The following is a 26,554-nucleotide window of genomic DNA, read 5'->3' on the forward strand; positions in this document are numbered from 1 at the left end:
ATCCTGAAAGTACAGCTTAACTATCCCGTCTAATTGTACTACCTATCTGACTAGGATTAGCCTAGCCTGCACATATGCTCTTTGTGTGAACAGGCCCCTTGCCGTGTTCCAGAGAGCCATCTTGGACACCACCTGGGCCTTAGCATATTAGCATAGCTTTTCCGGAAAACAAAGTCAGCTTTAACTCTATTATTAAAACATTATCTACATTCACAGTAGCAGAAATAGAGGTTTTATAATGTATATTACACTTATTACCAAACTGATACATTTGAAAACTGCAGAACATTAAAAAGAAAGAAAACAGTTTTGCTTTCCTTTGATTACTGCTGTTTTTAATTTATATCTGACAGTTATGGACAAGTTCTGCTTACCTTTTTAATGAATTACATGTCAGAATCAATCAATCGTTTATATTACATTATTTAGCACTGTTTCAACCACAAGGTTTACAGAGTTCTTTACAAGCATATACATACGAAAATGTTTTAATGTTAAAGTTTATTAAAGCAGAAAATGACAAAATGTTATTTATTCCAGGTATGATTACTACAGTCTAATGTCAGTAGCGAGCGACTAATGTATCTTTGAGGCTTTAATCACTAGTACTGATGTTATCCCTGCAGAACTGGTAGCATTACTTTAATGTCCATTGGAAGAGAAACAATACTGAATGAGGTGAAATTAGTACCAAATAATAACCTGTCTGTGCTTGTGCTTTTTATATTCCTATAGTCAATGGAAACTAAATGTGTTATATTTCAATTATGTATACCCTCCAGCCTGCGGCAAATTTGGCGCGCGGGTGTGGTGAGCTACGCAACACGAGCAACATTTTAATTAATCAGCTCTGCCAAGAAGAGAATGAGTGAAACACGGCGGTGTTTATAAAGACTTTAAAAATATTTAACAGGAATAAAATTTGGTTGGGTAATAACCAAAGGAATTAACTTCGGCGTTTTATTACCTTTCCGAACCCACTTCCACCCAGTCGGGTTTGGCCGAACTAAGTTAGAGTTGTAACTCAACGAGTCCAGTGTCCTGCACATTCAGCTTCAACTAATATTAGTGGAAACAGGCTCCATAAAAAAGAAACACTGTCTCTGAGGAACATTTTATACGGGGACAGTCAGTCTCTGCATGTACTTTAATTCTTAATTTACAGACAGCGTTTTGCCACGACAGTCCAGGGAGAGAAAATATGTGTCGGGGTACCGGTGTTATGCCGAAAAAGGCATCCCTGCCGTAGAATGCATGCCTGTCTCTAAATGACCGATTGGTCGCTGTTCTGAAACGAGTTGAGCTACTTTGTCGAGTAAGGCTACCGTAGTGCTAATCAATAGCCCCAAAAACCCCGTAAAACTCTAACCTTAACCCCCAAAAAACCTCTAAAACCCTAACCGCCAAAACACCCCTAAAACCCTAACCCCCAAAACACCCCTAAAACCCTAACCCCTAAAAAACCCCTAACCCCCAAAAAGCCCTTAAAAGCTCAACTCGTCAGAACACCGGCATGCATTATAAGGCAGGGATGCGTTTTTCGGCATAACACCTGTTATGATGTAATAATATTAATGAATGTTTCTCAAGTACTCTGAAAAAGCACACATCTGTACGGGTTTGTTTTCGTACTTGCTCGACGCAGAAACGTGATAATTTAATTGTGACGAAACTGGTAATAAAAACGAAACCGATATATCCAGTTCACATGGTGATGCTCTAAACCTTTTTAGTATTTTAGTCTTTTAGTATTTTATATATTTTGGGAACTTCAGTTAGGCCCATTTGCCTACATATTACGGACAATTGGAGCAAATATACAATGGAAAGGCTACAGGGCGTCCAGCATGGAGGATGAGGTCGTGAACTCATGTATAGCTCACCCCCATCAAAATCTGGTGATGCGGTTTGCTTTAAAACAAAAATCAGAAACAGCCGTTTTGGCGTGTTTTCCCTTAGCACTAAACATAAAGAACACAATGACATAATTAAGCCTGCATGTTTTGAGAAAACGTACGCAGTCATTTTCAATACGTAAACAAGAAGCACAAAACTAAAGCTGTTGTTCTGTGGTTAGGAAAAAAATGTCACGTTTATTTAGAATAGAGTTTTTGCAATGACACGGCGCATAACGAACAAACGTCCGTCCAGGGATTGCGAAGCGCTCTCTCTCCCTCGCGGGAGGCTTGTCCGCTGCTTGCGGGCGCATTCCTGAGGGCGCTCCGGTTCCCGGCCCCGCTGCGGGGAAATCCACTCCGGGTTTTGCGGTTTATCACCACGTCTTGCTAGACCGCGTGCTGAGATGAGGGCAAGATTCAGCATCCCTCGCCACACACGCAGCCTTACTGCACACGAAGACTGTGCCATTTAACCCTAACTTCGCTCCCAACTTTAATTTTCTAGTAAAATTAATGGCAAGCAGTCGTAAAGTATGGTGACAAATAGGCTATCTGAGCCTTGTCTCACATCACTATTATTATTAGTAGTATTATTATTGTTGTTGTTATTATTAATAGGAGTAGTAGTAGTAGTATTAATAATATTATTTTCTATGGCACATTTTATATGATTTCTGTTTTATGTTAAATATATGTCATTTTTTGCCCCTTTCCATACACTTTCCTACGAGACGATTGCTCGCTGTCTACAGCGCGGTGAAGTCCCATAGCCGCAGCAAGAGCTTTTTTTTTAGAATAACAAAAAGTGAACTTCCTGTTTCGGGGTGGTCCACGGAGTCTGAGAAAGAGAGAGGGAAGGAGAGAGAAAGAGAGAGGTCCTTTGCACATACTTCTTACCTCGACTTACGGGACTCGGTTAACGAATGTGGCTCGCATTTTTTTGCACTCATCGCCGGTTTTTTTCCCCCAACTCCGGGGAAAGTTTTCAAGGGAGCGGGATCCTAAGACCATAAGGCGGAGAGCGTAACTGAGGAGGATCCAGTAAGGTTGCGGGTAACCTAGCAGTCCTCTATCTGCATCTAAGCTTGGTGCCAACACGAAAAGTAAAAGGGGGCTTTATTGGAAATTCTCTAACCCCCAGCGGGACGCACGCCGCCTTTTCTCCAAAATTCTCTCCGAGAAACCTGAATTTCCTGGGATCAAGTCGAGGCCATCAACAGATGCAGAAGATAGCAACTCTCATCTGAAGGTAGGTTATGTTAACTTTTTATACTGTGGTGTGTGCACTTTTCCATACGTTTCTATGTAAATTACCTGTTCCAAGAAGTTATATGTTGTCTAAGAAAAATGTGCAATCTATAGTGTATAGGTAAGTAGTTGTACAACTTTTTAAGTACATGCTTTATGTTAGGCTATTGTCAGATTGGTGACAAATGAAGCGATGATCGTAAAGAAAGAGTATACGTGTGTTGATTAAGTGCGGTGTTTGCGCGTTGATTAGCAATACAAACATGCGTATATTATAGCGAAGTTTACAATAACACTTGTAGATTATATAAACATAGACACACGCACGGCAAGGCGAAAACACCTTTTATGGAAAACAAGAAACGATTATGCCTCTTGGTGTGAACTGAATGACAGGTTGGACGAATTGCTGGAAAAATCATTGCTATTATTGCACAACCAGCATAATTATTCGTACAACGCTACGAAAAGCCTCTGAGGATGATGCGGAGAAGATGCTCCCTTCAGTCAATCCTTGTTTTCTTCCACTTTTCTACTTTATAGTTGAATTTGTGGGCAGCGGCGTATAGTACAGTAGATGCACCAATTACATATCACCACCAATTTAAACCTGCAATTAAGCAAATTTTACTAATTGAAAAGCTTCATTTTATGAAAGTAATTATACATTTTACCAAGAGTGTTTGGATTATGCCGTATTTTGTTTTGCGTTCATTTATTTACAATAGTGTTAGTGAAAAGTAATATTATTTGAATTGTTTGAACAATCCACATAAATATTTTATGCTCTTATTTTTTTAACACACTGAACCTAAAACAGTGTTTTCCCCTAAGCCAATAAAATTCTTAGCTTTAAATTTTACGCAGAGTTCTAGTACATTTTAATGAGCAATCTCTGCGCTCAGCGGGATTTCCCGGGGATGGTCACATTAGGGATCCGGCCCCACGCGTGTCGAAGCTGGTAGAATTCCTCCAGAGGTCTATGGCCTGCTCCCCTAACAGCTGTTTCTTGTAACCTGAAATACTTGAGCTCCCAATATCTTCTGCAAATGTCGGTATCTGTCAGGATTCACCGGCTAACCGCTTTATCCATGCTGACGTCTGTAAAATAGTTTATTAAAAAGGTCCTAATACATTTCGCAGTAAAGAAAAGGGGGATGGGGCGTGAAAGTAACTGTTTTCCGCTCAAAAGTATGCAGTTTTGGCAAATGCATTTTAGATTAGAGATCCCCTATTTGTTTATATTGTGGCGTACAGTTTGTTCAGTACATCTGGAATTGGCTGTCAGATTCTTTGGCCGCAAACGCATAAAAGCCTACTGCTTTAGCAAATCTACAGAGCAAACAAGGGCCCCGTAACGTGATCCATTTCATGGCAATTTGAAAATACCCCTTAAATATTTTCCTAAGGAGGGATAAGCTGAAAAGCTAACCCAAACTTTACTGGTTATTAAAATCATACACTCTAGCGAAACCCAGCCATGTATATTTAATGCTTGATTGTAATAAAATATGTCTGCAGTGACAATTTCCCTTGAGTAAGAATATGTAAATAAATAAAACATCTATTTGTACAACTTTGTAAGGAACCAGCAAATGTTTTGTAAAGGTTTGTCTGGTGATAGATGTTCTTCAGCTTGTTGAGAAATGACCTGGTCCATTTAAATCTGGCCACTTTAGTTATAGGAATTAAAAGCGTGAAATTTGAAGGTGGCTGTTAATGTTGGGTATGTCTGAAGTGACGCAGTTACATGGGCATCTGCTGTGTTTTTCTTTCCCTCTTTTACCCTGCTGGTGTTTCCCAGTACGTCACACGGTCAGATGGCATGGCCTCCCTTTCATTTAATCTAGTGCAAGCGAGTGGCGTTTGAAGTGCCGGGTCGGGGATCCAAGTCACCTATCCTCACGAATATCTCTTTGAGAAAATTCATACCTAGAGCCTCCTCAGCCCCTGATTATCGTATTTTATGACCGGGGCAAATGAGCATGCCCTTACTTAATTATGTGGCCCCTTTTGTCCCCAGCCTGCTCTTCTGCATGCTCCCAGTGTCTTGCCTTTTACTCGGGGGGGGGGGGGGTGGCTTGATGGTTTCTGCAGGTGTGCGATCTGCCGACTTTCTGTGTGGCAGCCCTTGGAAGTGGAGTCACGGTCCATTCCAGGTTTTCCAGGACGTCCTGGTGCCTGCATGGCATCGCATGTAAAGGAGCCCCGCTGTCCAGTGGGAATGGGTGTTCCTCTGAGAAATGAAAATATTTTGGCATCAGAAATGACACTTCTTTAATGCCTGGGCCCTGTGTTACTTTAATGTAATTCTTTATGCACTGTTCCACTGAGTGGATTCGCTAGAATGCATTTTAGATTAGGCCTAAAAGTCAGAAAGGATAGATTTTATACTGATCTTGAAGATCACAACTATGTTTTTGATCTGTGCTGGTCTTGACAGTACTTTAAAAACACCTCCAAATAATTTGCATGTTCTGAGACCGTCGGCCTTCTTTCCATTTAATGTTTTAATTGCTCTGTGAAGGAGGGTGCTCCTTCTCCAACGTGGCGTTTGTTGTACGTGACCCAAGAATTTGGTCTAAAAAGAGAAGGACCTGGAAACGCCTGAAGCCCGGCCCGTCATCTGGGCCGTGAAGAAAACTGCACAACCTTCACCGCAGTCCAACTCCAGAGGTCCTCAAAGGGAGTAAAGTCAATGTCCCATTATTTATTTTATAAAACCCAATTATGTCCAGCTTAGTTTCCCAGCCAAAGAGATGCTTCAGATGAAAAATGAGAGGCTTTTCCATGTCGGCTCTCTTCAAAGCTGTACAGTGGTCAAGTGTATGACTTTATGTATCGTCACACATCTATCCTGTCAGACATGAAGTTACAGAGCTGAGCTCGTCAACCCCTGGGAAATTACCACCAAACTTTTGAACAATGGAAAACTTTTCAAGGTGCTATGGGGACATTGTTGCATATGAGGACATTTGTTTTTTATGTCTAGATTGTCCTGTTCTTGCTTATATACTTAACTTCTGTTGGACATCTCCGGAAAACATCACCTACAGGTGATCTCACCAACCCCACGTAGGACTCTGATTCACACCTGATTTTGCTGCGTGGGTAAAATATCCCTTGTCCACAAGAAAATTCCAATACGGGGACTGTGTCTCATGGAAACTAACAGATTAATCTGAAAGCCTGCAAATCAAATATTTATCTTAGTTGCCGTAAACAAACATCTCAGGAATTGTGTATATATATATATATTTCAGCAGTTTATGTATGAATAATATGAAATGAGAGCACATTTGAAATCTATGGGGGACATAAAACGTGTTTTGTTTGTAAGAGCTTAATAGAAAACTTTTTCTATTAACATCTCATCTCAGTATCATAGCTAATTGGGTAGCAAATACATTGGGGTGCTGTGTTTAATTATGAGGAGAATAAAATGTAATTTTTAATTTAACATCTGTATGGAGAGAAACTATGATGATCTGAGATAGGTACAGAGGTTTGCTGCAGGTGACCCATGAGGTGACCGGCATTGCTTCCTGCTTTCCCTAGAGAATACTTTGAAATGCCTTTAATATGCTTCAGAAGAAAATGTTGACCTTTGTTTAACTGTGCGGTGAACGTAGCCCCATTTGTCGAACTAAAGGACTCCAGAGTTCCATGCCAGAAACAGCAATTACGTAATCAAGTAGCAATTACTCTCAACACGGTGGGTAGGGACTAAATTTGTCTGTAAAATAAAAACAAGGAACCAGAATGGGCCTGTGTGCGTCCTCTTACGTCTCCCGTGTGAGCAGAGGGATTTAGGAACGGACGCGTCGCGAGGACCAGATCGCGTTTGGTGTTGCGCAAGGCTCCAGCATTCGTGATGACGTGACGTCATGGGAAAAGCGTGCCGCTGAGCCGGGCCCAGGCTCGAGCCCGAGGAGACGAAACCGGCGTCTCACGAAGACGAGTCCGGATACGCGGAGCCGGTCGAAGTCAGACAGCAGCGCGTGAGCGGATCTTTAAACAATTTTATATTAATTAAAATGTAAAAATATTACCCTGCATAATTAACAGCTAAAGTTATATATAATGCAACGTTTGTTCCACCTAGTAAAGCCATAAGAGACGAGTCGTCATTAAAAATGTAACTTAATTAAAATTTCAAAGCTAATTTTTTTCCTTGCGTTTTTTTTTGCCCACATCGTTCTTTTAGAAAAAAAAGTTTTTGAAGTTTTTCTCTCTCTCTGTGGCTCAACATACACAGACATATGAGCAAGATTCAAAAGACTCTTGAGGGTGACCCCACAGTGACCCTCCTGGTGTAATGAATCACAAGCAGAACTCTGTGTTATCACCCCATTAATGAATTTCAGTCCTCACTAACGCTATCTCAAAGAGTGCCATTGTGCCCCTGATTGGCCATGTTAACGCTCTGCATCCCTGAATGACTGGGGGTGAGGCCCCGCATGGGCCAGCTGAGTGACCAGCACTCGCACTCCTGCTTGTTCACTCACTCAGACACGTGGGGTGGACAGAACACTTGTAAATATTTATTTAAACGCACCTTCCTTGATGTTCAGGCTGTCTCCGTGTTGGGTGGGGGGCGGGGGGGGGGGATTGGGTGTAAGAAAGGCATAAAGGCTACCGTGAGTTTATCTTGCTTTGCACAACTGGCCATTTATGTATCATATGATTATGTATTGATGTAATTCTCTCCTGCCCCTTCACCACCTTAGCTACTGTGAGGTGACTGTACAGGCGCAGAATTGCATCATCATCCAGGTGGGGGCTACACAGTGGTGGTGGTAGAAGTGGCTCCCCATTGCTTCTGTAAAATGATTTGGGTGTCTTGAAAAAGCCCTATATAAATGCAACATTCATTCATTCATTTATTCATTCATTCATTAATTCAACTATGGACTAGCATAGACTCCAGGGACGATTCCCCCACCTTCACTAAGTATTCGTGGAGTAAGGACTAACACCTGGTGGAGATGAACCCCTATGTGTGTGTGTGTGTGTGTGTGTGTGTCACTCTTGGACCCCATGCTGGAGTTGGGGCTCAGGTTGCGCTGGCCTGCCACTGTTCTCTCCGATAGCATGTCTGCATCGTTAATGGAAACACTGTTTATGTTCTGTATTAAAAGCAAACCAAGAATGGCGTTCAGCATGTTTAGCTGTGGTAAGGACAGGGTTAGCCTATGTGTGACATCTGAGTGACCCATTTGAAGTTAAAACATGTCTCCTGTCTGCATGCAGCACAAGGGGACAGACTCAATGAACCTGGGGGCTCTGATCGCTCTGCATTTCATAGCCTGTCTCCCCTAAGCCTTGGCCGACAATTAAGGCATAAAGTGGTGAATCATCAAAGGGTAACTAATGTTAGTGTGTTTCAAGATGCTCTCGCTCATTTTTGCAGCAAACCCAGAGATGGGACCTGTCTGTCAGAAACTTTTTTTTTTTTACTTATTTAATAACATATGCTTTTATCTAAAGTAACATACATTTTTGAGAAAGCAGGATCAGCCAATCCATGGAGCCATTGGAGATTAAGGGCATCGCTCAAGGGCCTAGTGGTGAAATGACTGTTCTGAACCTAGGATTTGAACCAGTGACTTTCCGATCACAGGCACAGTGGCCAGAAACCCCAGTGAGCCACACACCACCCAACCTACAAAAAATTCTACAATTCTAGAGGAAATGGGCAGACTGTGATTGAAACATGGGCACCCCTCCCTGACAGTATCGCTATCGGTAAACAAAACGGACGAAAGCCCTCCTGCTTTTTCTCATTGCAGACAAATTTCTGCATAGACCTCTGGTCCCTGTGGCAGATTTCAGCAAAGAGACATTTTGAGTGTCATACACAAAGCCTGTTAATTATCCACTGAGTATTTCTGATTGTTTGTTTGTTTGTTTGTAATGTGACTCTGATTAGCAAGCTTCAAATAAATGAAAGCATCCTTTTCCCTTCTGGAAATGGGATTGGGAGTAGGAGCCTCCCCTTTGCCATAAACAGAAAATAATTTTGTTAGTGTCGGCAGGCTCTCACAGAAATTTTACTGGCCAGTTAATTTCGCAAGCTGCCGAAATTCGTTCCCGCTGGACGCCGAGTAAATCAGAACCGGCAGTAAACTATTACTGACGTGGTCTGTAACGGCAGTGTGAGAACGGCAGAACGAATGTGATTTAGCTTGTTAGTTTCTGTTTTACGAACGCAAAAGTTCATTTCCCAGATGGAATGGCTCCCTCAAATTTGTCCGACTTTCGTTCTGCGCATTAGAAGGGCCCTTAGATGTGCCGCAGGTTCAAAGTGAAATACCTGTAAGGTTTACTAATCTTCATGATTACCCAATTAAGAGCTCACTTAACGCTAAAAGTAATCAGATTAGCCACCCATCTTTAACTTTATATGTGTATGCATTTTTTATGTGTGATATTTGTTTGTTAAACACAATCCTTTTACTAATTCCTCAAGCAGCCAAAGCCATTACGTCACACAGCAACAATGTTGCCACGGACTTAATTAACTGACAAACTCTCCTATGCACAAAAAACGCCGCCCTCTTCAGAATCCAGGAGTAGAGGTGTGTCAGGTCACGAGCGGCACCGGGAAAGAAGGCAAAAGAGAATCAGTCTACCCACGATCCTCTGGGGCCGCAGACCACAGGGATTATATTTATTTTACAACCCCAAAGGCTGGAAATAAAAAACCAGAATAATGAGCAAATCCCTTCTGGACAATCAGCACAAGAGTTCTGTGAAATCAAGGGTGTTGTTTGGTCAAACTTTTGTTTTGATTTCATTAAAAAAAAAAAACGACAACCTGGAAACTAGAAAGAGTTGACCTGGAAGTCACGGGTCGGCCATCAGCAGGGCCTCTGCTGTTTTAGCAGCTACCTGTTAATTCCTTAACATGTAGGAAGTGTGAAAATCCAACGCTGGATAGTGACGACCACGATAATGTAGTGTGAAAGGAAAAGTTAGTTTTCTAATAGTCTCCCAAGTCTTCTGATGCTCTGCAAATCAAACTGAATATAATTGTAATATTTGAATTGAACTTGCCCCTGTTTGTAAGGATCTGGATGGCACTGCTGCCTCACTTTGCAGATCACGCCCTGCAGGCCACTGGCCACTGGTCAGGGGGGGCCTCGGCCGGCACAGTCGTCCCGCGGGGTGGCTACGTGTGAACAGCTCCCTGGGGGAGCTTCCTCCTGGCATGGCCATCCCAACGGCTCACGTTAAAGCCAAAAGCTTCCCTATTAAGGCCCGACCTGAGCAAATAAACCATACAGGAAGGGCCTTTGCGTTATCTGTTTTTAACAGCTGTGGCTCCTTAGCCGGCCCCCATTTATGCGGCACTCCTGTGCATCCCTGCAGACGTCGCTGTTCCCGCTCTGCCGAGACCAAAATCTGCGGGATGAGGGGGGGGACCAGGGAAAGAAAGAAAATTCAGGGGAATAAAACGAGAATAAGGCTATAAGAGAGAAATCCTGCCACAGGGGCCAGTTGTTGTACCGTTAGAAAGTGCTCTGGAGCCATGTACACGGAGCAATATACACAGGAAGGTGGGCTGCAGTCGGAATAGCAAGGCAGCTTGAAAAGAAGACATTTTTGGGTTGGGGGGGTCCTACATACATATGGGTTACTGTGGTGGTGGGGGGGGGGGTTTAAGGCAAGAAGCAACAAGCGGCCGGATTCCTTTTTTTCCTGCCACGCAGCAAAAAGCGAGTCACATGACACTGCCCCCCCCGCCCCCCCCAGCACGCCTCCCACAGACCACCCTCGCTGGGATCAGAGGCCTTCAATCAGAGCCATTCACACCCCGTGAACCTGAAACAATTGGGGTTTAATAGCGGCTGACTGTCCACAGTGAATTGGCCCTGAGCAGTGTGACAGTCAGAGGGACCAAGGTTTTGGCCGTTGCGCGGGTAGGGGGGGGGGGGGGGGGTGTTTCTAGGGGGGCACACAATATACTCAAACCCCTCTCTCTTTACACCCACTGTTTCTTTTCTCTCTCTTTTTGTTTTTTGTTTTTCTATTTGAGCCGTCCCTGCGTCTTTATGCCTCTCTCTCTCTCTCTCTCTCTCACACCCTCTTTCTCTCTCTCTCTCTCTCTCTTTCTCTCTTGTTCTCTCGCTCTGACACTGCATCTTACAGAGCTCATCCGCCATTGCATCGCTGTTTCAATCTTTTTGCCTCGTTTTCTCCAGTCCCTTTGCTAACCCGCATGTGCCCCTCTACGTCTCCCCCCCCACCACGGGGGGGGGGGGGGGGGGGGGCACAGCTGCTGTTTCTTCAGCGATCAGGATAGGCCGTGTACCGAATGGCAAAAACCGACTATTTATTTTTTAATATACAGATTAAGTTTGTTGTTGTACTCAATTCCACTGTGTCATGCTGCTCATTCATGAAGATTAAAAAAATGGATGAATTTATCTATAATGCTAAATTTAGCCGCCCGCAGACAATCTGCTTTGTGATTGGATGACGGGCAGCCACCACAAGCTCATTCCAGAGCCGCCCGCACACCTGCCTTAGGCTGATTATCCGTCACCCCGAGCTGTGGGTAACCGCTGCTGTTCAGGTGCATTAACAATTGAGGAATTACCCCAATAAGCGGTAGCTGGTAATGTTACACTGCTATCAAAGGTGCTGAAATTGGCCTATTAACCATGATTGGATGCTCTTCTGCCCGATCAAATCAAAACACATTGGGAATAACCACGTAACACAATGTCAGCGCAATTCCAGGCACTTAAACATGCCCAGGTTCTGTTAGACGCTTCTAGTTGTGCAAGTGTATGCAGGCGTGTCGCTACAAACATGCGATTGTGTGCCGACCGCCGCTGGCATGCATAGAGTTCGGTGGGGTGACTGGATGTCCGCTGTTCCCTTCCACACCTTCTCAGGATCTCCCCAGCTTTGTGCCCTGTGCCTCCAGGTGCAGCCAGTCTCCCTCGGGCAGTGGTTATGGATGGTTGGATAGATGGATGGATGGATGGATGGGTGGATGGGTGGGTGGATGGGTGGGTGGACTTCCCACCCAGGTGCTATGTATTGGGCTAACCAGGATCTCGTGGCCTCATTAGAAATCGACTGCTAATGGGAAGCAGGTGATGAAGAGAACAGGAATCCTGTGCAAGTGCAGTGCTTTTCCGCTGTTACGTTAGCTTACACCCATCACAATGAGGTTTTGATCAGGGTCTCCCAACAAACAAAAGGGGGGGGGGGGTAATGGTTTGATCCCAGGACAAAGGGATGGAGAAACACTATCTCTGTGTGATGGAGGGGTTCCCTGCCTCTGGGGGTCCCCCCCCCAAAAAAAAATTACAGCTTCCTTTCAGTTGGGAAACAGTTGGCTAATCGGGTTAAGTGTACGTGAAATGATTAAGGTGTTCCGGTGGAACGAGTGAGCTTGTGACGCAGAACCTTCCAGAAGGTGTCTCCTGCACTATTTAAGTGCCTGACGTGCAGTAATGGGAGAGTGGGCTTCACATCCATCTCCCTCCAGCGATCCAGGCCTCATACTCGCTGTCTCCCACAGCCGAAAGTCTTCCATACTCGTAAATATTCATTAAGATTAGCGTAAGCTCTCTGCTTTACCCAAAAACACACACACAGGACCGGTTATTTCACATTCGACGCACATACAGCATCTTATGCCAGATGCTTGTTCCCAGTATACAGTTTTTTTATTTATAATGGGAATATGTGTCTTACGGATTCTTTAGATATTTTGGTTAAAGAATAAGTTTATTAAATCATTGAGAAACTTGGTAGGGTGGGGGGACATCTTACCAACTACAGATGAGGGTGTCTCGTGCATTTCATTTATCAGACGCTTTTATTCCACAGCAGCATACGTTTGAGAACGTGGTCTCAGCCAGTCTCTGGAGTTATTACGGGTTAAGGACCTCGCTCGAGGCTCGATGGTGAAATCACCTTGCTGACCCTCAATTTTGAGCAGATGATCTTCTGATCACGGGCACAGCATCCTGACCCGCTGAGCCCTATGCTGCCACCCTACCCAGAAATGATTCATTTTGAGTGATTATGCTACTAATGTTCTGCGCAAGCACATACCCGCGGAGTTAAGTGGTACAGTGCAAGGTAAGTAGCTGTTACCGTAGATGTTTAGTGTCTTATTTGGGCCCGGGATCATGTGACAACACCTGTAGAAGAGTACATTAGATCTGACAACAAAGGAGTGGCCATCTTTTGTTCAGATCTGTTTCTACGTGGGTTAATGCTTTTACAATGATTTATTTAGCTCACGCTTTTGTCCAAGGCGATGTACGAGCGAGGCGGATAATAGATCAAGCGTGGAGCTGTCAAGGGGCCAACTCTGCAGAGGCATAAGTGAAAAGGGCAGGATGCAGACTGAGCTTTGATGGGACCGGCGGAGAGGAAGGAGATCATTCCAGATGGGCATGGTTTCTAGTTACCAGTGTTCTCCTAATACCGGCCGTTTTAAAATATAATGAGCAAGCGTGTTTGTGGAATATAAATAGAGAATACGATTTGGGGCTCCCGTTTCCCTTTGCGAGAAAAGGCAAACATGACGTTGGATGCTCTGAGCTGTTAATTAACCAGGTGCGTCAGATACATGTCCTGGCCTCCCTGGTGGCATATTTGCCAAAACAGGGCATTGGATTGCTGGTGTGAGCTGGCACCGAGCACACGGAAGCCCCCCCACCCCCGTTTGACTGCACTGGCGTGGTGCCCACAGGTGGCACTGCCTCTTTCCCAGAATCTGTCACATCTGCTGGGGAGTGGGAGACTCGCACGTCCACTGAGAGATCTTAGCCCATCCCGAGCGTGCAGAGGGGATTTTTTGTTAAACGTATTTTCACATAGCCTATGAGACAGCACACTTTTTGATTCATTTTAGAGTGCCTGACCCCTGAATTTTTAAAAAGAACAATATTTTAGTGACCACTTTTCAGCATTTGAGAATGTGGTTTAAAATGCCATTCAGCTAAATAAAAATAATATAACGAACAAAATCTTATTGTGGCAGATTTATTTTAACGAACATTTCAGCCATTCATTTCCATTCGTTTCCATTAATTCTGGTCCGACCCACCATATTTCTGCATGTTCACACATCAGGAAGAGCATCCCTGCTCGACTTTGGCTACAGCTACAGGATACTTCCGGGTCAAAGGTCGAGGTGTGAGACAGATGTGGGCGACGTGCGAGAAAACGGGCCTCTCTCTACATCTGACAAACATGGTAATAGAGTTCCAGAACATAATCAAAACCATCATGAACCGTGAGCTGGAGTACTGCGAGCGTTGGTTTGCAGAAGGTCAGATGATCCAGGGGAAACACAGAAACTATACAGCCAGTCTGTAGGACTCCAAGAACCTTGAAGGATTCTAGAAGCGAGAAGGTGCTAGGGTTCCTGCATTTGTACGTGTGTCTATTCCCTGCTGCTTGGAGACAAATCGAGTTACTTACAGCAGACATACCTACAGCTAGTCTCCACAGTCTGCAAAAGCATCCAGCCTTTAGGCATTCCTGCCAGTGAAATCGTACCCTTATTAGAGCAACAGTTTTGGAGGCGTTCGGTTATCCAGCAGACTGACATTTATTATCAGAGATGTCCTTGTTTTCGTTTTTAGTCTGAATGGGACGACACAGGCCCTCAGCAAGCCAGGCATCGCGTGCGCTGATGCAGGCTCCGAAAACACAACAAACACCCTATCTCACGGAGATAAAGATCCTCGCACCAGCCAGCTCTGCCGGTCAAGCCCCTGCCAGCCCCACAAACCAAAACAGCATCTTAGGGAGAAAAAAAAGGAAATTACTCGCAGCCTTTCAAATTCTGTCGGGGAGGGAGGCATGCGGGTAAGGAGATGGGGAAACAGCAGCCAGGTCATCTTTACACATCACACATCACACATTACACATCACACATTACACATCACACATGGAGATGGGGTGGGAGCAGGTGCAGGGGTGAGAGGGCCCGCTTTGGGTCAGACATGTTTTAAAAATGGGAAACTGCGGATTGTCTTTCCCCGAGGCTGGAAGAAGAGTAGAGAAGAGTTTCAGACCTTAATCTGCGTAATTAGGTATTGCTTAATTAATAAAAAAAAAAATAGTGTAGACTTTTGCAGATGTTTGTTCAAATACCTTTCAGGTCCATTATGGTAATTTTCCAGAGGAAAACATACACCAAAAAACAATATTGTGAAAACTGTTTATTGCCTGAGTCGTTCCAGAAAGTGGTTTGGGGGCAGGGGGGGGGGGAAATGGTCCTGGTTTGACTGATAGATATAAGGAAAGTGTGCCAGAGAGATGTTACAGAGAGATGGGGGGGGGGGTGCATTAATATTACACCAGGCTAGACTCAGGTAACAGGAGCATTAACACGCAAATTAATATTTACAGCTCAGTCGCGGTGTTCAGGTTCCTTCCGAAACCGTAAACCTATCGCTGCGGATCAAGCGACCATTCACCCGATGCAGGGAACAGTTTAACCGGTAACGCCTCGAGTTCTGAGCAAATTGAAACCATCAGTGACTTTCCTCCTGATGAACGGATGCTGAGAAGTCATGTTCTGGTAGAACGCGGAGATAGAAATACATACAGTGCTGTGATGCCTTTCAGGGACAATCCCAGTGAAGTCTTTACAACAATAATATCATTGGCAGGACCAGAGAGAAGCTTTTTTTTTTCCGTTGCCGTTGAGATCGTTTGGCAAAGAGAAAATTATGTAGAAGGGAGAGGGAGAGAGGGAAAGGAAAGAAAGAGAGAGGGAGAAGGGGAGAGATAGGGAAAGGAAAGAGAGAGAGAGAGAGGGGGGAGAGAGAAGGAAGGTGGGAGAGGGAGAGAGAGGGAAAGGAAAGAGAGAGAGAGGGAAGGGGGGAGAGAGAGAGAGGGGAAGATTGCTTTAAATCTGCAGTGAGTCAGGCTCTCAGATTTATACCCATGGGCCGCTTCTTGGGTGGGCTGGGGGGGGGGGGGGCTAGGGGGGGCTGGGGGAGGGGCTGCTGACTGCAGACTGCTCACTCTGCAGCCTCTCCTTCCTGCTGGAACATATTTCCAACGGAACCGTCCCAACTGGCAGCCCCCCCCATCACCTCACCCTGCCCCCGCCTCCTCTCTTGTCTTCATCCCTATAACCTCTCCCCTGCCCGCCCTCCCCACCGCCATTTCTGCCCCCTGTTTATGTTCCAGTCTGGTAGCGTAGTTCCCTGGTCTGGTTTGTTAACCTTCCTTCGTTCAACGCCGTGTCTTTTAATATAAAAAGAACCCAGAGGAAGAGGATTGGACAGCTGACACGTCTTCCCTGTGTCCTGGATCCGGAGCACGTGTGCGTCATTTTTGGATGACACGTCTTTCCGGGCGTGACCGGTCATCCCCTGCCTCTTGTCCTGGGCCGAGGGCCGATATGGAGTCCAGCGCACCCCTATGGGCTCTCCGACACAAATCGCGTTATCGGGAGGATGCGTTTGAATTTAAAGCGAAGAACAGCTGGTGAGAAGAACTAGGTAGAAAGTGCTGGTTTCCATACGAGCAAACGCCTGCCATCGCAGCGTTTCAGCTAGCGAGTTTGTCGACGTGTCACACCGCCATTTTGCCGGAAGGGTCATTGTACGGTCTGTTGTCTAAGAAAGTAAGACCTGGGCACCCCACAGTGAGGCTTGGCTCACACAAATGCTTTATCATTTATTGTTATTGTTTTCCATTCTTGTGACCCATTTCATAGTGACGGCTTGTAGTTAAGCACCAAGACTCAAGATTCAGTTCTTTAACGTCATTTTACACAACAGCGCAGGGATACACAAGGCATGTAACATATAACAATATGAACAGAGTAGTCGGTAATTATGTGCAAAGTACAAATAGATGAATAGTATGAATAGTACAGTGTGTGAGAGTCCTTTTGTCTCCGGTTCAGCCTGGTTACCCCATTGGGGTTAAAATGGTCCTTAAGTCTGATACTGTGGGCTCTAACTGCCATGCACCTTATAACGTATAACTTAGTCAGCTTATAATCAAGCCCTTAATGATTTTAGTCAAACATGTATGTATGTGGTTAAAACTAAAATACACTGTCCCTTAGACTGAAATTACAAAAATACCAATTTAGGACCTTAAATGTGTACATTTTGTCATATTGCAGCTCTCAACACTAATGAAGCCAAAAATTGTTTTCGTTGCTCTGGGTAAAATGAGTCAACTAAAACTGTTTGGTGTAGATCATTGGTTAGGACATTAAAGTCTTAACGTGTAGTAAAATATTTAAGTGCGTAGTTTGTTGAGTATGTGAGTACAGGCGGCAATTATCATGCCCTCGTTACATTAGCAGGATAGCGACATACGTGATCGGCGCGGGGCAAGGTAGATCACGCTCTTTGAAGTGCCTGCCAGACTTTGAGCTGAAAAAAAAACCCTCGGGACTTAAAACACACCTTAACAATCTGCAAGATTTAATGGCGCGTAGGATTCTGATGTTTGATCTCTCCTGCCTGCCCTATCTGGGCTCAGTGGTCATTCCAGAACATTCTATGTGAGGAACCGCTTGACCGTCTGAGTAGGGGAGCTGACCCCTGTGCACACCCTCAAACAGCTGTAGTCCTGAAGGGCTGGGCAGACATGTGGTCCTCATTTCCAAGCCCAAGTGGAATTAATTGGGTTTGTTAATTGAGTCCACGTTAGAGGATTTTCGGACTTGTGGCAAGTTGTCCTTAGAAAGTTCCGGCAAATGCGTAATAATAAAAAAGATGCAAATCCCACTTCTGAATCCTCTACAGAGCTGCACCACACCTTCAAACAAACCAAGTCTCAATTTTCTCTGTTGCCCAGGGGAAAAAAGAACCATGAGTTACATGGACTGCCTTGCAGCACTTCCAGACCTGTTTTTTTTTTTTTACTCTGTCTCTTTCGCTCCATAACAATAGTTGAGTTAAAGCAAAGTAATTCGGAGTGGATCCCCCTGGAGGCCAGGAGGACTCCTGCCCAGTTACATGCTGTCTCTCTCAAGAAAGACATGCAGCTTTGTGTCTGTCATGCTTTGGTGAGGTTGAAGGGTGAGTGAGATGATTGTTACTAAGATGCTAACACCCTCCACGTCCCATCAGAGCTGAGAGTGTAAATAGTCGCCACATGTTCCGATTCTGCAGTACTGTTCTGCCAGACCCTGTGACTCACGGTTTAACTGCTCTGCTCCCTGAGATCTGCTATTCTTATTTTTTCTGGACGAGCTAATTAATTGTCATTAATTGGACTTCAGTGATGTAATTTTCATTCATGTTCTGCTAATTCATTCCCATTTAAATTATTTAAGCAAAATTGTTGAATCAATAGACTCCAATCTCTGAATAATTAAATACATGAATGACAGATTTTAACTGTCTAGTCACAACTAGACAGCACCTTCAGACCACTGTTCTGTAACAACCCAGTCATGCTCACCCTGACTCATTCTGATTGGCTCCTGTGTGATGATCTACGTAGTGATTAGCTAAGATGAACTGGGTGACTCAGCACCCCCTTCTGCTGTGTAGTCCCCTTCTGTTGGGAGCCGTCCCACTTTCCTCATACTGATTGGCTGCTGTGTAATGATTGGCTGAGATGAGTCCGCACCCCTCCCTGCAGTGTAGTCCCCCTCACTTGGCTTGTGAGATGGGGAAAGTCCTGGATGCATGATGCTGTGCCTCCGATCGCTTCTCCCAGGGAAAATGCTCAACTGTCTGCTGTGGCTGTTGTTGTTGGGGGGGGGGGGGGGCCTCATGGCTTCATTGTTTCCTGCCAGCCCACCTTCCCCCGCCCACTGTCCTGTGTAAGGGGTGGGGGGGCAGCAGGGGACTGTCCTCTGGAGCTCAATGCACCTGTCGCTGGGAGTGGGGGGTGGGGTTTTGGGGTGTGTGTTCGCGTGCTCTGTGAGACGGGACCCCTCCTGGCCTTTGGTCCGCTCCCCTCGCCTCCTCCAGCCGTACGGAGACCAGGCTGCCTGGTTACGGCCTCTGTAACAGCCCCAGTGTGGGAGCTTGGCTTCCGCCTCGTGGGAAAGTTCTTACGATTCCCTCATTCATGTTCATGCTCTGTGTGTGTGTCTGTGTGTGTGTTCCTGTGTCTGTGCGTTTGTGTGTGTGTTCCTGTGTCTGTGCGTTTGTGTGTGTGTTCCTGTGTCTGTGCGTGTGTGTGTCTGTGTGTTTGTGTGTCTGTGTGTGTGTGTGTGTGTGTCTGTGCGTTTGTGTGTCTGTGAGTGTGTGTGTGTGTCTGTGTGTGTGTGTGTGTGTGTGTGTCTGTGTGTGTGTGTGTCTGTGTGTGTGTGTGTGTGTTCATGTGTCTGTGTGTGTGTGTGTCTGTGCGTTTGTGTGTCTGTCTGTGCGTGTGTGTGTGTGTTCAAGTGTCGGTGCGTGTGTGTGTCTGTGTGTCTGTGTGTGTGTGTGTGTGTGTTCGTGTGTCTGTGCGTGTGTGTGTGTGTTCATGTGTCTGTGCGTGTGTGTGTCTGTGTCTCTGTGTGTGTGTGTGTGTGTGTTCGTGTGTTTGTGCGTTTGTGTGCCCATCATTCCCCTTAATTAACCTCACAGGTAGCTCAGTGCTTAAGGACATCAGTCTGGTGCTTTAAGTCCCCAGAGGGTCCCTCTCTAGTACCTGGGTAACAAGAATGACTCACCTATGTGATTGAAGTGAACTGAATGTAGCTTAAGGTAAATGTATTAAGGGAATTCATTTTCTGAATGGGGGGGGGGTTATTTAAATGGGCTGTGTGACGCATCAAAGCTCCCCCTAAGAATCGTTTATTCTGTTCACTGCCAGAAAGCACATGTGGTCTGAGATTGTGAGGCTCACACACCCCCCCCCCCCCCCCTCGCCCTTCCCGGAATCCCCCCCGGGCTTGTAGTGTGGAACCCCCCCTTCTTTGGTTATTGCCAGTGTCTCCTGCACCCTGTCACCTCTCAGGGTGCTGTCCGACTTTCTCCCCAGGATGACAGGATACCCGCCGCGTTGGGTAATCTATGCTGTGAAGGGGAGCACATTTTTTCTGCTTCCACGGGGATCCCATTATCCATTTGGGATGCAGCGTCCCGCACGGAGAGGGAGAGGGGAGAGCACAAACACAGCTGGATCAGCTGCAGGGGACACTGCTGGGCAGCCAAACACAGACAACCCAACAACATGACCTAATAAATGTGTTTTGCTTTTGCTGGTGCTGTGGCAAACCCTGGTCAGCCACATAGCTGGGCTGGGATTTCGGAGGGTTCCAGAGCCCCAGAACCCATCGACCGGCTTGCAGGATCGATTGAAGAGAGCTGGGTGAGACACTGGGTGAAACAGGAAGAGAGTACGGTGTCAGAGGACATTTCAGTTCCCACATAAAATGACTTTTAAAGTCATTCTTTTCACGCCCATGTGAGTCAGTCTTCATCGTTGTGAAGGAAAAACCAGCCTGTCTCTGCAGAACAGGGAAAGGTCACATAACATTTGCCGTTTTTCAAAGCAGTGTCTCTTGCATCTTTGATGAAGTCCTGCCAATATAAAGATGCTCGCTGGTGGATATTGGTCATGGAGCGGGATGAAATCTGAAGGCCACATCCCTGAGAAAGTAAAGAAATCCTTCATGGTTTGGAGCACCAAAGGTTTGGACGGTGGCTTCTTGGTTTTATGGGTCCGGCTTTCGGAAACTACAACATGTTTAGGCTCACAGAGACAGGAACACGGAGGAACACCTGCCCAAAGAAGCACACGGCTCTCCCATGCGTCCCTTCCGGACGAGGGGGGACGTTGAGCACAATGCTGGAAAAAGCCCCGCCATGCCCAGCGAGCTTTACGGTGTCGAGGTTTTCCGCTGCTCTTTCTAAGTCGGGTTGTAACCTCTGCTCGGTTCCAGGACGTGTCTCAGCCGGGGCCAGAGAACCGTCAGGAACTGAAAAAATCCTTCAGGAATTTCAGTGCTAATTTAGGCTTGACGTAGGACAGATTACCTATTGTGTTTCACGCGGTGACATCAGAGTTATTCCCCGTTTTCGGATTTTGTGTTTTAAGCTGCTCAGCCAATCCTGGGTTCACGTGCAACCCTCCGCTCCTTCTGGAACTTGGTTAACTTGCGTCGCAGGCATTAAAAATTCAGATGCATTTTCTTTTTGTGGCCTATACAGCTTGCTGCTATTTCTGTGGGTTTTTTTTTTTAATAAACAACACAGGAATGATTTGGGTGGGGGATAGGAAAAGTCATGTTGATAAACCTCCAGAATTAGAATCTGGTTTATGTGTCTAAGTATGTTCGCACACACAGGAAATTAGTCTCCGGTCACCAGTGGCTCCATACATACGGCCGAAACATACACAGCTAAGGAACGATAAGACAGTGAGCAGATACTATCCGGTAGTTATATACAGTGTGGATGTGTTGTTGATAAATGTATAAAAAGTGCAGGAGTGCATGTCAGAGTAAGGAATGTTTTAGTAAATACAATATGTACAAAACATTACAGTATGTACAGTGAGTCATTTACAATGGTGAGGTGTTGCTTATTAAAGATGGGGGGTTAAAATGCAACTGGGCTGAGGCCACTGTCAGCTGTTCATAGGAAAGATGGCTTGTAGGGAAAAAGCTGGTCTTTTTTTGGTGCAAGAATGTTTTTTGTGAAATGCGTAGCCGTGCACTGAGGTGGTCACATCTCCGCCTTTTCCTGCCGTGTCCCGTTTCCCCGACACCCAGGTACACAGAGAGAGTGAGCGAGACTCACAGGCAGCAGCTTGCAGAAGTTATGCGTGTTTGGGTGTGGGAGGGGTGGGGGAGGCGGGGGCGTGGGAGGGCATAACTGACAGGGCGGGATAGTCTGTCTGCAACACCAGAATTACCACACCGCAGAACGCCGCTGGACCAGTGTTCTGCGTGTTCCCAAAACAAACATTTTGTCTGTGCTTTTTATCCCATCCTGTACCACAAATGAGAACTACCTCCACCACCCCCCCCTCCTCCCCCCGGCACACTAAATCACATACTCTGATTACAACTGCAATATGCAACCTAAAACAAAACAGTAATTACAAAGAGCAGCTTCCTGTCAGCTCGGTTTCCAGAAAACAAGGAAGCCAAGTTTGCATCGTGGGTGCGATGAGCTCTTAAACCCCGCCCTATGGTTTACGTACTGAGGCTTCTCATTGGTGCAAATCATGCCATGATTGAGAGCTCACAGAAGCCCCTCCCTCGCTGGGATTTGAAGCCTCATTGCAGGACATTCTGGCTGCCTGTCAGACAGGTAAGCAAGGTTGCCGGGCAATAGTAACACCCAGGCCCGGTAATATCCCCGATATAAGCGTCTGGACCCTGTATCACTCCCACAGCCTTGACTTCCTGTCGTTACCAAGGTTTTGTTTATCGAAAGCCATGGAGATATGCTGAGAGCTCACTAATGCTACCTGCCTCACTTAATGACATGGTTCCCCAGGCAGTAAAAGGTGCTGTAGTAATTATCCAGCTAACTGTTGGCAATAAATTAAGTCTGAAGTGCCACACTCAGATTATGATGGATGGTTTGCTTCCACAGTTTAGGGTGACGGAAGCATTCAGAAAAAAGACGTTTGCATTATTCAGCTCTGGGGAAAATTTAATAGAGGACTATTTTTTACAAATCTGGATTTTTTTTAAACCTGGTTTAATCCTAGCTCTGCTGGCAGAAGGTTACACTGTGAGGCAGGCAGCTTCCAGGCTCAAAGTTTCTAACACAGCAGTGCACAAGAATAAGGTGAAGCAGGAGACACTGGCAATAACCAAAAAACAGCCAGGTAGAGGGCGGAAGTGACTTTCTAATGCCAGAGATGATCGTTAACTTATGCAATAGTGCCTCATGAATCGGAGGATGACCTCCAATGACCTTCAAAAAGAATGGGAAACATTAAGTGGTGTGAAGGGCACGGCTAGGACAGTTTGTATCACGGTTCTAGAAGCAGGACAGAAGTCACATAAAGCAAGGAAGAAGCCCTTCATCAATGAGAAACAGGGACTATCCAGGCTGCATGTATATTTTGCACAGGCGGATGCCCATAAATTGAGAACATTTTTCTGTGGTCTCTTAATTTTTTCCAGAGCTGTAAGTGTTTAAAAAGCAGGGTTTACATGGGGAACCAGTAGCCCACTGAAACCCCCCAGGGGTGACGGGCCCATAGGGGAGCACATGGCAGAAGTCGGTGGGGACGCCTCACCGGCCGCCCTGTCTGTAAACAAGCTGGATGCTGTTCCTCGGGGGGAGGCTCTCTGGGATGTTACACCAGAGCTCCCATCTTCACCAACCTGCACCCTGAAGAGTGGCTCCCACGCCAGCCATTGTGGGACAAGAGGACCTTTATAAGACCCCCGTAACCAGGCGCACTGTCCCGGCACGGGGCCGGCCGCTGAAGAGGCTCGTAAAGAGGACAGGCGCCCCGAAGGGTGGTCAGCAGCTCCGCGCCAGACTCCGGCCAGGCAGTTAAAATGCTAATTCCCCCCCGCCCCACCTGCCTCTGGCCCCTCTCTCACAAAAGGCTGCATTTTGTAATCCCCTCCCCAGTTATTCTGGAATGTTACCGGTATTCGCCAAAAAAGCACAAACACTCACATTTCCCCGGAGTTCAGGCACATTATCCCCCAGCAAGTTAAAATGTCCCACCCCTCATTTTTCAGTGAGTTCTTAAGGTACCTGAATTGAAGACAAAATGGGAATACGTGTCTTACAGATTCTGTTTGCATTGTGGTAAAAGTCTTAGTTTATCACATCATTAAGGAACAGATTAGGGTTTCTCGTACATGTACAAATATATACATGTATGAAACTGTGCCTGTGATAGGAAGGTCTCTGGTTCAGATCCCAGGGCTGGCAGAGTGATTTTGCCACTGTTGCTTTAGATAAAAAAGCACATAGCAGTTGAGTCCTCAGGTCCCAGTGTGCCTGGTGATGTCATGACGTTATGATGTTATGATGTCATGATGTTATGATGTCATGACGTTATGATGTTATGATGCTCATCCCAGCCCCTGCAGAAGGGAGCAGCCTGCTCTCTACCTCTCTACCTCTCACCTAATTATGGGTCATTTACTCACCCCCTAAAAAGTGATTAAGGAGTCATCCCCTGTGCTCCTCCCCTCATCCTCCGCTAGGATGAGGTGGAGGGAGGGGAGGTGTTTCCCACCCCCCGAAAAAAATGCAATCACAAAAGACGTCCTTTGGGCTCTCCGACAGGATCTCTCGCCGTATTGGGACGCTCGTGTGGTGAGGAGGGGAGGGGAAGGGGCAGGTGTTAGGGGCGGGGGGGGAAGGCTTTGAAATGATGTGTGAAATGGGAACATTGGTATTAAGAGCTGCAGCACAGCTGGGAGGCCTTTGTACCCAGAGCCCCCTGCAGCCCTGCTGCATCCCTATTGGATGCCCTGATTCACCAGCCCTGCGCCCGTGCTGTCCATCATTGCTGGTCCCACTGGCACTGGGCTCTTATGTAGGATTCATCAGGGATTATTAACTATATGATGTCCTACCTGACACTGCGACCCGAAAGTGTTTTGCGAAAGATCTGGCAACAAGGCCCTGCGGATTCGAAGCAGTTACGATGGGATGAAGGTCATGATAGTATCAACGTCATGGTAGGAGCAACATTATAATAGGATGTGCATGATGATCAGATTAACCCTATAGTACGATTTATGCCATGACAGGAAGAACATGGTGAGATGATCAGTGTCATGATAGGATCAGTGTCATGATAGGATCAGTGTCATGGTAGGAAGAAAATACAGATATGAATGTCCCAAGAACAAAACAAAGATGAGGAACACTCTTAATATTATATAAGGGAAAAGTATTTGTGTGAATGTGGTGGTTAGTGGGGAGGTGGTTTCAGGTGGTGCTGTTCTGCAGATGGCCTTGCGGGGGCGCTACATCATACTTCAGGTCCAGGTTTTAGGCCGCCTTGGTGAGGGCAATGGATTCTGCGTTTCATTAATACCTTCAGGTGGCAGTACAGCTCACTGGGGAGATTAGCATATTGGTCATTCTCACTGACGTCACAATGTCACTCTGAGAGCCCGGTGGGGCACCACGGGCATGGATGGTGGCGGGAGCCCCCCCCTCCCCCCCTCGATGCCATGGCACACGCCGGAGCCCTCGCATCGCGCGTGTCGGAGAGTGTGTACACACGCGTGTTTGCACAGTGTGATCCTGCATGTGCGCAGCCAGCGGGAGCCGGCCGGCTGTCGGCAGAGGCAGTCTGTAAAAACCCTGCGTCGACAAAGACTGAACAAACAGCCACGGCCTGCCCGGACTTCCTAACAAACAGCCCGCGAGCCCCCCCAAGAGAGACGCCCCCTGTCCAGCATGCGAGCATCCTGCAGAAATAAAGCTGCAGTATAAATACTGCAGTGAGGGGTTTTGACCCAAATATCCACCCAAGGGTATATCAGCAGATCGCGTCCCCCCCCAATGGAAACACGAACTGAGGAGGTCTTCATTACTGCAGCCTGTAGCGCAGTGACCACGGCTCAGCTAGTACTAGCGGCCTGTAGGTGTCTGGGGAGGAGGTGCACCCCTCAACCTCGACCCCCCCCACCCCCACCAAGCTGTAGCCCTTGGCTTTACAGACTTGGGATCAGCGTGGAAACAATGACTGGAGAATGCCAGAGCTGTTGTGCAAACAGAGGCTTCTTGAGGGAAGGAGGAGCTCCAAAATCATCTTTAATCTCTTTGCCCCCCCTCCCATTTAATGTAAGCACCTCTCTGCTGTGTTTGTGCGTTCTCCACTGTCTGGGGGCCAAGTGGATGTTTGTACAGTTTAAACCTAAGCTGTTCTTCTGCGTGGTTAGGGTACCACCCCACCCCCCCAGAGAACCGAAGGGGCTGACGAGGGTGGGATGCGTACAGTGTCATGGTGGGGAGGCTCGGACGAAGGGGTGAGGATGGGGGGGGGGGGGGGGGGGCGGTGATTAAAATTCATCCCACGGCGTGAACAAAGGAAGAATGAGAAAGAACGAGGGAGAAGGAGAGAGGGAGGGAGAGAGGAGCGGGCCTGAAAGGAGGGTAAGCCGCTCTTCTGCTGAGCAGATCTGCTGGCGTGTTCCCCCCTAAATCACGGCCTTTGAGTCACAGCACAATCACCCTCAGACTGGAGGAGAGGGGGGGGCAGTGAGGAAGGATGGATGGATAGAGCGAGAGAGCAAGAGTGGGGGGGTCATTTATTATTCCGGCAGCCTGTCTCAAAGAAATTCACCGGCGGCCTGAACAGGAGGTCAACAATTGACTCAATTACAAGACAAACTTGCTGAGGGCCCTCCACCGCACTCACGCAGCCCCCCAGCTCTTGGGCAAACTGTTGATTTTTTCTCACCCTCCCCAGCACTCCATTCTTCGTCTTGCCCTTACAGATAAATGTTTGCCCCTCTCCAGGTGCCCCCCCCCCCCCCCCCCCCGCCCGCCCTTGCC

General features: G+C 46.6%; 1 protein-coding gene across 1 annotated transcript in view; it reads left to right on the forward strand.

The window, feature by feature from the left end:
* Positions 1-2,720: 2,720 nt before the first annotated feature.
* Positions 2,721-26,554, forward strand: part of gli1 (GLI family zinc finger 1) — a 51,361-nt gene continuing 27,527 nt past the window's right edge. The window contains exons 1-2 of the mRNA XM_023795255.2: positions 2,721-2,951; positions 3,040-3,147. The gene's annotated coding sequence lies outside the window, so the exon portion shown is untranslated. The remainder of the gene's footprint in view (positions 2,952-3,039; positions 3,148-26,554) is intronic.

Source organism: Paramormyrops kingsleyae, chromosome 8 (genome assembly GCF_048594095.1).
Source record: "Paramormyrops kingsleyae isolate MSU_618 chromosome 8, PKINGS_0.4, whole genome shotgun sequence".
Classification (NCBI taxonomy): Eukaryota; Metazoa; Chordata; class Actinopteri; order Osteoglossiformes; family Mormyridae; genus Paramormyrops; species Paramormyrops kingsleyae.